The 14,037-nt window shown below is 40.0% G+C and overlaps 1 long non-coding RNA gene across 1 annotated transcript; it reads left to right on the top strand.

Moving 5' to 3' along the window:
* Positions 1-2,897: 2,897 nt before the first annotated feature.
* Positions 2,898-4,407, top strand: LOC125367222. The gene is made up of 3 exons (XR_007214016.1): positions 2,898-2,979; positions 3,882-3,941; positions 4,246-4,407. It is a non-coding gene; the product is annotated as an uncharacterized LOC125367222 (long non-coding RNA).
* Positions 4,408-14,037: the final 9,630 nt, after the last annotated feature.

Genomic DNA, 14,037 nt, shown 5'->3' with positions numbered 1-14,037 from the left:
GCCAAAGTGTTGGGCCACCTCAAGTAACCAGGAAGTAGAGTCTATTGGGTTTTTAAGATACAGGGTCTTGTCATCTGCAAAGAGAGAGTTTGACTTCATCTTTTCCTATTTGGATCCCCTTTATGTCTTCCTTTTGCCTTATTGCTCTGGCTAGGCAGTCCAGTACTATGTTGAAAAGGAGAGGAGTGAGCAGACAACCTTTTTGTGCTTCTCATTTTAAAGGAAATGGCTTTCACTTTCACCATGAAGTATAATGCTTGCTGTGGGTTTGTCATAGACAGACTTTATTTTTTCAAATTTATATTATCAAATTGATGTACAGAGAAGTTACAGTTTCATACATTAGGCATTGGATACATTTCTTGTACTTTTTGTTACCTTGTCCCTCATACCCCCCCGCCCTCCTTCTCCTTTCCCTCCCCCCACCCCAAGGTGTTCAGTTCACTTATACCAAACAGTTTTGCAAGTATTGCTTTTGTAGTTGTTTGTCTTTTTTTACCCTGTGATGGACAGACTTTATTATAGTCAGAAATGTTCCCTGGAATCCTAGTTTCTCCAAAGCTTTCATCATAAATGGGTGCTGGATTTTATCAAATACTTTTTCCACATCCAGAGACATAATCATGTGATTCTTGATTTTGCTCCTCAGTATGGTGATTTAACATATGTTTTGCATGGTAAAATGGCTAGTAGTGGCAACCAAATTAATACACCAATCTTCTGACACAGTCATACTTGAAAAACAGGAATTTCTAAACATTTTCTGAATAATTGTCTTAATAATGTCCTATCATAAGCAAGGGAAACCTATTAACCCAGAAATCATTGAAAGCCACTTCTGTCCTCCTTACTTTTTGGGGGTGACTTTCTAGAGTGGTATCTTCCTGTAAATATATGTGTACTTCTATAGGATGAAATTGTTTGAAACAGAAATTTTCTTACAAATACTGATGGTAAAAATAATATTTAAAAGAAATTAAATTTTATTTTATAGGTATTTTTTAAATAGTCCTACTTTGTTAATATAAAGGAATGATTTGGCATTTGCTTTTTGGATTTTCACAGGTCCATTAAGAGACTGGAGGAGGACAAGTGGATTCCTCATTTCCAGAGCCAGTAGAGCAGAGTCTGTCCAACATTTTTGCCCTAGTGTTGGAAATCATACTTCCTGTGAACCCAAAAAGTGTTCTTCCAAGAGAAGAGGTCGTGACCTAGGCTCATACACACAATCTTCCACTCTGGAGGACTGCGCACAGCAGGTTAGGTATGTTCACTTTGAGTCTCATGTCTGCTAGATTTCTTGATATTGACTTGGGGAACTATTGAGAACTAAAATAGATTGTGCATGTCAAGTAAAGATCAAAATAATCTGTGCTTAGATAACAGCAACAAGGCTTTGTCAAATACCAGATAGCTGCTGTTGTGTGGTTGTATGTCTCCTTGTTTGAATCAGTTCTGAGAAGCGTGAGAGAGAAGGGTCTTATTTCAGTCTCCCTGAAGGAGATAACCTTTTCTGTCAGCACCATTTATGAAGAGGCTGTTTTTTCTCAAGGCTTTGTGTTTATCTCCATTGTCAAAAACGATATAGCTGAAGCTGTGTGCTTTATTAATTTTTTATAGAGTGTCATTGGTCTTTGGGTCTCGTTTGTAGGATTTTTATTTGCAAGGAGCACACTTGTTTGGTTATTATATCTTAGGAGCCTGGTATTATGATACATCCACAATTGCATTTGTTGTTCAGAGACTTTAGTTCTCTTCCATGAATTTTTGGAATGACTTTTTATTTCTATATAGAATGGCATTGGGGTTTTGATGAGTATTTGTAAAAATAAGTAAGTTGCGATGCTTGGCAATATTGTCATTTTCATGATTGAATGATGCCATTCCATGGTCTTGGAAGATCTCTCCATCCCTTGATGTCTTCTTCTATTTCTTATGTCATTATTTAATAGACTTTATTATTGATGTCTTTTAATCCCTTTGTTAAGCTTATTTATGGGTGTCTAATTGTTTTGGAAGTTATTGCTATTCTCAATTTCTTTGTCAACCTGTTCATTATTGGACTATAGAAAGATTAGTGAGTTTTGAATATTGAATTCTCTATCCAGCTGTATTTCCAAAGATGTTGATCAAACTAACTAGTATTTTGGTATTGTCATTAGGATCTGCTAAGTAGAGAATGGAAAGTTTCTTTCGAGCAAAAGATTCATTAACTTGAAATAAGTGGTTAAATATTTAGGAAAAGATAGATACAGGGCACATTTCATTCAAGTACAATATATGCATGGATGAAATACCATGGTGAAAGCCTTCTGATAAGTAGAGTACACTTTTAAGAAGTGACTGACTGAGCTATAAAATCTTGTCCAGCGTGTGGAGATGGTAAGAGGAAAGAGAGTGAATGGAGAATATAAACACTTGATCAAAATATGTTACATACATGTGTAAAAACTTAAAAAGGAAATGCATTAAATTTAGTTCAGGAAGCAAGTGTGAAGGACGCAGGAAAAATGAATAAGGTACATTATAGGCATATATGAAGTGAAACATAAGTGAAACAGCCTTTACAAGTAATTGATGTTAAAACTGTGCGGGGAAAGAAAGCAGTTTTGGTGAAAACCATTGACTTGCATTGAAAATGCATTGAATATATAATATAGGTTGTATTGTGTATACATTAGTGAATACTCACAGCATAATTAGTATAGAAGTATTCATTTTAATGTTAAGCAGATTAAGTAGCATTATATATGGATACTTTTTACATAAAGTGAATGTAGGTTAATTTTACATGGGTGACATTTTCACAACTTTCTTCAAACTGTCTTAGTCTCTACATCCTTATGTAAGCTCAGATTTCATAAGCTGTAAAGTCATTTCCAGGATGATATCTCTTTTTGAATTCAAATAATAGATGTCATATTTGGCTTATTTCAAGATATGAAGAAGGAAGAATTATAACTCGTGGACTACCAGGAGGTATGTTGCCAAACTTTATAAATTAACTTAGGTCTGTTGATATTCTGAAACAAAGCAATTAGCACCCCTTCTTTTTATTTGGCCAACAGACCTACAACATATAATTAAAATTCAAATGGAAGGGATAAAAACCAACACCCCTCCTGTAGACTAACTTCCCACGTGTCTTTCATCACTGTAGTAACTATCAAGGTTCATGTGCATTTTCTTTGGTGACTCAGCACTTTCTTCGCTTGTCATCTCTTGAAACTCTCAGACTATTCTTAGCAAATGAAGGCATCCTCCACTTCTTAGTCAAATGTCTCCAAATATAAGTGTTTACCTTTTTATGTGTTTTATATTCATTTATTTTTATTTTTTTATTCTTTGGCCAGTCCTGGGCCTTGGACTCAGGGCCTGTGCACTGTCCCTGGCTTCTCTTTGCTCAAGACTAGCACTCTGCCACGTGAGCCACAGCGCCAGTTCTGGCCACTTTCTGTATATGTGGTGCTGGGGAATTGAACCCAGGGCTTCATGTATTTGAGGCAAGTACTCTTGCCACTAGGCCATATCCCCAGCCCCGTGTTTATCTTTTGCACTCATGAAATTTCCAACTACCTTGGTATGAAAGGCAAATATTCAAATTAAGTTTATGTACATCAACTTATTCAGCCTTGGTGCTTTCTACTTACCCTTCGTTGCTGTAACTCTAGTCAGTGTGAACTACTTACAATGTCTAGCAATTTGTATGACTTACTTCCCTCATTATCAAAGTTCAGTTATTAATGTAATAACTACAACAAAATGCATTCACATTGGCACAAAACTGAGAAATACATCCCACCCTTGTGCTCAAGTACCTTTATACTTGTTATGGTAAGTATAGTTCTGCCTGGAAATCACCCGTTGATCTCATTTTCCAGAAGCAAGGAAGAGATTGATGAAGAATGGAGTATATCGTGATCTTGAATTTCAGTGCTTGTGTAAGTGGTTGAATAAATGGTTGCTGAGTTAATGAATAAATCCAAATATATAGAACCTTCACAGTTAGCCACATAATAATTAGTCACCAATATGGTTTAATTACATTTGAATATCATTTTGTATTGTAGTTCTCTCTCTCCTTCTGCCATACACATAACTTACCATACCCCTGCCCATAATTTTATTCTTATTAACATTTATATAATCCTCCATAAGTTTACTAACACATGCTTACTTAACTAAAAGTCTTTGAGATAAAGACTATAATGCTTTCATGTTTTGTTTTGTGTTCACCTAATATAGATTTGAGTCTGGGTCTGCTAGAACTTCTGCTCTATGATGTACTATTGAAGTCAAGATTCACATGTGGAAACTGATGATAACATGGCATTTTTAAGGAGAATGTATAAATTAGGTTCATAAAAGAAAATTTATGTTATAACAGAAAACTTAAAAGATAATGTTATTTCTGAATGTTATTGGAATTATTCTTAGTAGATGAAAGATATAAAATGTTGTAAAAATAACATTTCTAATAATATGTTGCAATGAAAAGTTTTATACTATTTTGAACTGCTTCAAAACAAATCTTCAGGTAGATGTTCTATGCAAAAATGATTATTACTTGTTCTGTCAAAATGCCCATTGTTTAAGTAGAACCTAAACCACAAAGTTGACATTAATGCTTTAGTGGAATTAAATATCAATTCTGTGATAACAATGATGTATTTTCCTTTTGGTTTCATTTGATATATATTGAAAAATAGTTATGTATTCACTTAGTGAAGATTTATCTACTTAGAGCTAGGAGGGCACTCTGCTCTGTGCATTTTCCTGCTTCAGTTTGCTGAGTAGCAGGGATTCAAGGTGTGAACTACAACACCAGGCTAAACTTCAAGTTTTGAACTAATATTTGGTTTTTGTTTTTGTTTTTGTTTTTGTTTTGGGCAGTCCTGGGCCTTGGACTCAGGGCCTGAGCACTGTCCCTGGCTTCTTTTTTGCTCAAGGCTAGCACTCTGCCACTTGAGCCACAGCGCCGCTTCTGGCCGTTTTCTGTATATGTGGTGCTGGGGAATCGAACCTAGGGCCTCATGTATCCGAGGCAGGCACTCTTGCCACTAGGCTATATTCCCAGCCCCAATATTTGGGGTTTTTAAAAATTATCTTCAAGTTTAGGAGATTCAGATACATATCTTGATCATCATAGAAGACATTTTAAGTTGAATCACCTCTTCAAAATTCTGTCCCCACTTACCCAGGAGGAACTGTCTAATATGATTTCTGTGTTCCACTTTCATGTGTATACACTGAATATGAATGTATTTGCTCATTATTTCTTTTCACTTTATTGGGTCAGTCCTCATTTTAGCTTCCAACTCTTGCACCCTTCCTCTCAAAACATGTTTCAGGTATTGATACTCATGTTGCCTAACTGGTAATTATTCAAAAGGATTAGACCATGGAATCTCATTCTTGTGAAGACTTTAGTAAGATTCAACATGCAATATAGTTTTTTAAAGTACATCCCTTTCTCTACAAATATCATTCTGCCTGACAGATGAGTAAAATTTGTGTGTGTGTGTGTGTAGGTGTGTGTGTGTGTGTGTAGGTGTGTGTGTGTGTGTGTGACTGTGTGTATGTCACATTCTGTTGATCCATTCATCCATGAAGCACATCTGGGTTTATTTCCATAGCTTATTTCTGTTGAATAGTGCATCAGTGAACATGGTTGTGTAAGTAGCCTTGCTCTATCCTGATTTGTAGTCTTTTGGGGTAGTATTCCTGGATCATGGAGACATCCTATGTTTAGGTTTTTGAGGAATCTCCAAATATTCCACAATAGTTGAACAAGTGTATATCCCAGCAGTAGGTTATGGTTAGTTATCTCTCACACCTGTGCCAGGACATGTTGGTAATATCTTTGGTGATGGCCACTCTAACTGGAATGAGATGGATTCTCAATGTTGGTTGAATTTGGATTCTTTTATGGCCAGGGATATTGGGCATTTCTTCATGTGTCGATTGGCCATATGTATTTCTTCCTTTGAGATGTCTCTTTACCTCATAGGCCCATGTATACATTGAGTATTGATTCTTACAAGGTTTTGTTTCTTGAGTTCTCTGTATTATTCTGGATATTAGGCCATTGTCCAGCATTGACCTGGCAAATGTTGTCCATTCTGTAGGCTGTCTTATGAGGTTACTAGCAGCCTCCTTTTCCGTGCAGGGGAATTTTAGGGGATGGAGGAAGAGGGCAGAGGGACAGCCGGGCACTAACTGAGCTCTCTCCAAGTGAAAGTCCACAACTAGAGAAGCACATCCAGGGAGCCAAACCAGTGCAGAGATGCAGGGCAGAGAGGAAGCCTGCTTAAGAAGACTGATTTGAGCACAGGCCGCTCCAGAGGCGGTGACAGCGGTAATGCAGCCAGAGCAGCAGACAAAACCAAGATATGAGCAATGGGAGAGAGGGATGGAGGGAAGGGGAGAGGGAGGGAGGGAGGGGAGGAGAGAGGGGAGAGAGCACTCACTTTCCATTCACCTCCAGTGCATGTGGAAACCTGGCTGCAAGCCACAGACAGACACAAGTCGCAGATGGACCAAAAACCCAAGGGAAAGCGTGAGTTCACCGGGATAGACCCCCTCAGTCTCCCGCCCAGAGCAGCCTTTGGAAGGCAGCCCTTCCCCTCCTCTGGAGATGGAGATGGCGCCCAGCAACCCTGCCAGAGCAGCCAGCAGGAAACCTGAGGCTGAGTCAGCAGCACCCATTTTCAACCCAGTAAAGAGATCTGAGGAGGAAAAGCTGTGCCCAAGGCAGGATGTGCTCCCCCAGGGCAGGATGTGCTCCCCCAGGGCAGGATGGGCTCCCCCAGGGCAGGATGTGCTCCCCCAGGGCAGGATGGGCTCCGCCAGGGCAGGATGGGCTCCTCCAGGTCAGGATGGGCTCCCCCAGGGCAGGAGTGCTCCCCCAGGGCAGGATGGGCTCCCCCAGGGCAGGATGGGCTCCCCCAGGGCAGGAGTGCTCCACCAGGGCAGGATGGCCTCCCCCAGGGCAGGATGGGCTCCCCCAAGCAGGATGGGCTCCCCCAGGGCAGGACGGGCTCCCCCAGGGCAGGACAGGCTCCCCCAGGGCAGAAGTGCTCCCCCAGGGCAGGACGGGCTCCCCAGGGCAGAAGTGCTCCCCCAGGGTAGGATGGGCTCCCCCAGGGCAGGAGTGCTCCCCCAGGGCAGGACGGGCTCCCCCAGGGCAGGACGGGCTCCCCCGGGCAGGATGGGCTCCCCCAGGGCAGGACGGGCTCCCCCAGGGCAGGACGGGCTCCCCAGGGCAGATGTGCTCCCCCAGGGTAGGATGGGCTCCCCCAGGGTAGAAGTGCTCCCCCAGGGCAGGACGGGCTCCCCCAGGGCAGGATGGGCTCCCCCAGGGCAGGACGGGCTCCCCCAGGGCAGGATGGGCTCCCCCAGGGCAGGAGGGTCTCCCCCAGGGCAGGAGTGCTCCCTTCCTGAGGTAAGGGCAGATAGAAGCAGCCCTACCCTTCTGCAGAACTCAAGGGTTCCAGACAGGACTCAACAACCCCCCACCCTCCACACACACACACACCCCACACCCCAGCTCCCCTAGGCCACAGGAAGGCTGACACCCCAAGACAGCCCTACATGCACCATCAAGAGACTGCTTAGTGCACACAGGGGAACCTGTCCAAGCTCTCCCAAATCAATGCAAAGAGTCTCTTTTCTAATGACAGGTCTTAATGTCTGCTTGTTTCATTACTTTTATTTTCTCGTTTTCCTTACTTTTATTAACTTCACTTTTTTCTACTTCATCCCTAGATACACAGCCAACCGTGTTTGCGCAGCCTCCTCCTTCCCTGTGTACCTTCCTTCCTAACTCCGACTCGGTCGCTCTGGTGAAGCCCAGCGTGGCCGCATCGAGCTTCTGCAGCTCACAGAGTCTCAGGAACTTTTCAGCTCAGGCTGGCCTGGAACCGTGTTCCTCCCGAATTCACGCCCACTGTGAGGATGATGAACCAAGGGAGCAGCCCAGACGGTGGGTGATAAGGAGTCTGCTGTGTCCGCCTGGGTTGGCATCAACTTTGATCACACAGATCTCAGACGCCTATGGAGCTACCAGAATTTCTTCCTCAGTGAACAGGAAAGCTTACGTTATTAGAAAATTATATGGAATAAAGTCAGTTTAAAATACTGTAAAATCGAGACCATCCTTCCCAAAAATATGCTCTATTGAGTTATCAAATTCCTGTCTACAAATTTTGTAACACATTCATATTTTATAAACCTGGAATTAGAAGTAAGCAACCTTTGATTTCCACCTGAAAATACTTCAAAGACCAGATTGAAGGCAATTGTTTATGAGATGAATAATAATTATATAGTTGGGGTTTTTTTGGATAAAGTTTGTGATCTATTTCCTTAACAAGACACACTTATACTTTGGTCAGAGTGATGGCAATATTGAAAATACAACATGAAAATGCATGCTGTAATTTTTTGAAAGCAATAAAAATTTTAATTCTGGTTGTACATGTTTAAATGTTTTCTTCTAAAATTTTTTGGGCTGCTTGGGTTGCTTGATCCTGGATGATCATAGTTCAAAGTTGGTCCAGGAAGGAAAGTCTCCAATTAACCACCAGAAAACTAGAAGTGGAGCTACGGGTCAAGGTGGCAGAGCCCTGGCAAAAGAGCTCAAGGACAGCTTCCAGGCCTGGAATGTAAGCCCTGACCCAGGAGAGGAAGGGAGGGAAGGAGGGAGGGAGGGAGGGAGGGAGAGAGAGAGAGAGAGAGAGAGAGAGAGAGAGAGAGAGAGAGAGAGAGAGAGAGAGAGAGAGAGCTGTATACATGATCACTCCAAAAGTGATACAAATTAAAATCAAAGTAACATTGTTGGTTTAATTTCATCAACACAACATTGAAAATATGTAGAAAAATAGAATTATATACTTAGGCAAGAAAATAGATGATCCCTATGACCAAACATATTATCTTGTTTCAAGGACACCAAGTTTACTTTAGTGACATAAATAAATGTATAGTGTACACACTTGCCAAATGAAATCCACTGATCATGAATCTGAATGAGATGAATTGAGCTTTGAGCCAAGGGCTCCTGTGTACCAGGCTGGCCTGGAAGCTGTTGCACAGCGTGGACCGCCCTAGAACTTGAAGGGTCCCCAGGGCCGTGTGCCCAGTGCTGGAATCACAGGTGTGAGCCATCGCTCTCCACCCAACTTATGACGACGTGATCAGAGAAGAAAAAATACAATCCATTAATTTGACACACTTCATTTTCATAGTGATACGCAATGTTTAAAAGCAAACAAAACTAACAGATATCAAGATGTGACTTGGACTACTACTGTGGGTTCTCTACAAAACCCAGCTGGGAAGGGGTTCCTTTGCTTTACCAGTCCTGGGCCTTGAACTCAGGGCCACAGGAGGGTTTCCCCAGCAATGGTGCACCCAGGAGTGAGCAAGCAGTGGGGTGGGTGGGGAGGATGACACTTGTCAACTGCCCTGGCACTCACGTGCCTTTGGTGGGGGGTGAGGGGAAACCAGGAGAACCGCACACCCCAGAGAGAGAGGAGAGGGCCCAGTCCCAGCAGAGGAGAGGGGGAGGGAGGCACCTTCCTCTCTGCATGGGTTGTGGCACCATAGCCTGTCCCATATCAGTGATAGAGACTCTGATGGACGTTCTGTTTCCTGGGCTGCACTGGAAACACACTCCTCTCAGCTACAGACAGAATCAGCTGGAAGGAGGAGCACACACCACTGCTCTTAGTTGAGAATGAATTTCACGTCAGGCTTTGAAACAGGATCTCAGTGTCAGACTCCCTAGTGACAGGACTGCAGGCAGGAGCTATCAGAGCCTGCCAAGATGGGTCATTTGTAGCTAAGCAAACTGGTGGTAAGATAACATTATTTACTTATTACATCATGAGTTCTGTATCTGTCTACATAGGACTCTCCTTCATGATCCCACTACGTAATGCTTCGTTAAAATATTAAGAATTCAAAATACATTTAATCTTTATACCCCAGAGATCATTTTACAATTTCAACCATTTTAGTGACAATAGGTGGATGGTTTGGGGTACCATGTATTAATCTAATGTTTCTATATTATTATCTTATTTTTTGCTTTCATCTTGCTTCACTAATAAAATAAGTGTGATGAGAAAATTTGGCTTAATGTCCAGAATAACGAAAATGAGTCATCAATATTAAGCTGTGAAAGAAACCTGAGAGTAAAAAAATCAAATAATGCATGTTTTGTTTTGATATAATTTGAATTCTAGGGTTGTGAAAAATAAATGGAAACTAAGTACGTAGAATAGGTTAAATAGAATTGACTTAGGCCTCACATTAGATATATTTTTCAAGAATGAATTACTCTCCGGAGTATAGATACATTTGGCTTTAAGGATATTGTTTCCTAAGATGGACAGAAAATATGACAAGAAAGCTCTTTCCAACTAGCTGTAGTGTCTAAAAGGATGGGGACTCTATGACCGTTACAGACGGACCTGCTATACAATCATGGGACAGCTACAATTAAATGTAGAGATTTAAATACTTGCTGATATTATTTTACGGATGCAATAGCCTATCAGTATAATTAGACTTAAATGGTGTAATATATTTTAGAAAAGCTAAATACATAATGATATTGTTTCATTTGTGTTTAACTTCTGAGGCTATCAAGTAGATAAGGAACCAACATAATAGTTAATAATGTTTAGAAATATCAAAAGGTGTTAAAATTTCTAAAACTAAGATAAACTTTTATACAAAGGGAAGTACCTGTTGCGTGTTAGTGTCTCATGCCTGTAATTCTTCCCTGGAGGTCTGAGTAGTACCAAAAGTGGAACTTTGGCTCAAGGGGAACAGCAATAGCTGTGAGCAATAAAGACTTAAGGGACAGCACCCAGGCCCTGAGATAATAAACCAGCATTAACACAAATAACAAGAAAAATAAAGATGCCCATTGTGCATATGCAGACGCCTGCAAACACAGCCCTGGGGAATGAAGGTTATCGGTGTGAGACTAAGCACAGCTAAATACTGAGACACCAAATGAAAACGGAAGAAAAGAATCAAGCAGAAAGAAGCACAACAGGATGATAATCTAACCAAGTCAAAACCAACAGAGAAAAAGAATCCATCATGAATGACAGTCTTTGAAGTCATTCAATATTCCCATGGATCTAAATTAAGTCAGTTATGTAAGCATTATCTTAAATTATGCTTGACATTTCCTAATGGTGCTCTCATAAGAAAAAAATCTTCAGGGTGCTAGTGGAGTGGCTGAAGTGGTCAAGAGCTTGCACACTGAATGATTATGTGTGTATATAATTGTGTGTGTACATGTATATGTGTTTATATATGTATATATATGCCCACATATTTGGGCTTGATAATTTATATAAGACTCCAGACACTCACACAGTGAGGCCAAAAGTGCATAGCCTAGTAGTGTTTGGTCAAGGCTCAATAATTTTCTATAAATCAACTCCAAGAAAAGGAAACAGGACACATCTTTAGTTGCCATTGTTGTTGTGTTTGTTTCCTTTTCCTGTAATCTTGTTTGTTAGTTTGTATTTGGAGGGTAAGGGAGAGCACAGAAAAGGGGGAACAAGGTTGAACAAATCAACAGTGACACTCACTAGACACTGTGCGGTGGGAATGGGAGGGAAAAACCCGAAGAAAGTGAGGGAAGGGGAGACCTGGTTCCAAAAGAGTTACATTCCTTGCTCATTTCCTTCATGTAACTGTAGCCCCACTGTGTATCAATTCTACAATCACAATAAAAAGAGAAACATAAACCCCTGACTTGAAATCCTAAGATCATCCAAAATATTGATACTAATATGTTCTTGAGTTTATAGATTATATCTATTATACTACTGTTAAAATATTATATGCTTTGTACTCTATGTAGCTTTAATATCTGTTAAGTCTTGCTTCTGATCCCATCAGTGATTTTTGTCCTTTATGTGAAAAAAGTAACATTATTATAATTTCTAATTAAATTCCCCTAGAGGAAAGTATAAGAAATGTATGGGGGTGAATTTTCTCTTTTCTAGGATCATAGAGAAAAGATTTGCAAATCAGATGACACTTAAAGAAGCATAGGCCTTCAAAGAAGGCTGAGCACAAATATCATTTATTTTACAGCACTCCAGAAGGTTTCTACAGGGCTATTAGCAAGTAGAAGTAAGCTGGACCATCAAGATAGAGCATCTTTCTTACCATGGGATAAAAAAAAAAAAAAAAAAAAAAAAACCAGCTGTGAGATCTTAGGAGTTGCAGTTCATTAGACACAGTGAAGAGGTGTTCTGAAAGAAATCAAGGAACTGCAGTTTTTATTTAACTCAAATTTCCATATATATATATATATTATTTTTTGCAGTCATGGGATGGGTCTCTCTTACTTCAGGCATTCACTGCTTTTTTGTTTGCATTATTTGTAAGTAGAACTCTGACGTTTTTCTGAGAGCTATCCTTACGATGTGAATCTCTTTCTTACACTGGCGGGGGGAGGCATGTGTTTGTACTACAGTGATGTCCAGCTTGTTGATTGAGATAGTGTTTCACTAATTTTCCTTCTCTGGGTTTGAGTCAAGAACCTTTCCATTTCTGGCTTCTGAGTAGAAAGGAATTCTGGAAATTGCTGCCACAAACATCCCTTCAAGCATTTTTGAAGCTTTAATGTTGTGCATTCCTTAATAGTATAGAGGGGTGATTTATAGAGGAATGATTGAATTTTGGAAAAAGAACATGGCGTTTCTCAGAATAAATATAGGTTTTGGATTTCAAAATCAATGATCTTTTTAGAGAATTTGAAATGTCAGCCACGGACAGAGCACAAACTCTCCATATCAATCCACTACGCAGCATCAATACATTGGACCTTAGTGCCCAGTGGCAAATAAATGCCCTATTCAAATCTCTCAGCCCTTCCCCCCCTCCCCCCAGGTCCTAGGCCTTTGGACTCAGCACTGTCCCTGGCTTCTTTTTGCTCAAGCCTAGCACTCTGCCACTTGAGCCACAGCGCCACTTCTGGCCATTGTCTATATATGTGGTGCTGGGGAATTAAACCCAGGTCTTCATGTATATGAGGCAAGCACTCTTGCCACTAGGCCATATTCCCAGCCCTTCAATTTGGTTTTGATAGGGTTTTATACTTGTATGTTAGCTTTGGATCATAATCTTCTGTCCTCTGTGTGCCAAATAGTTATAATTACAATCATATACCATCGAATTGTGCTCAAATTTTTAACTTTCTGAAGGTAGAGAATGGAAAGTCATTTTAGGAAAAATCTATTAAAACTGATGAGAATTTTATAAGCATCAGAGTTATGCTAGAAATCATAATGTAATGGATTTAATATATCTGTTAAATTATTAAACTTTGTTAATAAGATACAACACCTCACTGAAATAATGTTTAATTGATAAACATTGTATGTCTATTATATTAAAATAACATTTTTCTTCATAAAAATTAAAATACTTTTTGAAGTAATATTCAATTTAGATTTAATCATTTCTCAAGTGTTTCTTGAGGCCACATTTTCTAAGCGATCTATCATCTAAATGATAATGTATCTTGTATCTTTTTAAACTTAAAACTATTAAATATATTTGATTTCTTTTGGAGCCAGAGGAAGTTGGCAAATCTGAGTGAACAGTAGAAGGTATATTGTCAACTTTTATGTGTCAATAGTAGATTGACCTATGAAATAAAGTATAAATAGCAGATGGTTGATTCTACTTGAAATATTTTGATATATATATATATAAAAGAAATAACGATGAAGAATGTAGACATTTCTAAATGTAATTTTCACTTGAACATATAGTATCAGTTCTCAGATTCTGCCCCTTTTCTTACTGGTACAGTGTTTACTCGCTTGTCATTCTGTGCGACTGTCCCCTTACGCTCTGAGGCGATTCATAGAATGCAAGTTATCATTGTCTCTGCTAAGATGATGACAAAAACCCCAGGTCATCTAGCACTATGTAGTTAAGCAGGTACAGTTCAAAATGCTCCCTTGACAAATATCATTTTAAATTGGTCAT

Source organism: Perognathus longimembris, chromosome 18, assembly GCF_023159225.1.
Source record: "Perognathus longimembris pacificus isolate PPM17 chromosome 18, ASM2315922v1, whole genome shotgun sequence".
In the NCBI taxonomy this organism is placed as follows: domain Eukaryota; kingdom Metazoa; phylum Chordata; class Mammalia; order Rodentia; family Heteromyidae; genus Perognathus; species Perognathus longimembris.
This window is presented reverse-complemented; position numbering and strand designations above follow the sequence as displayed.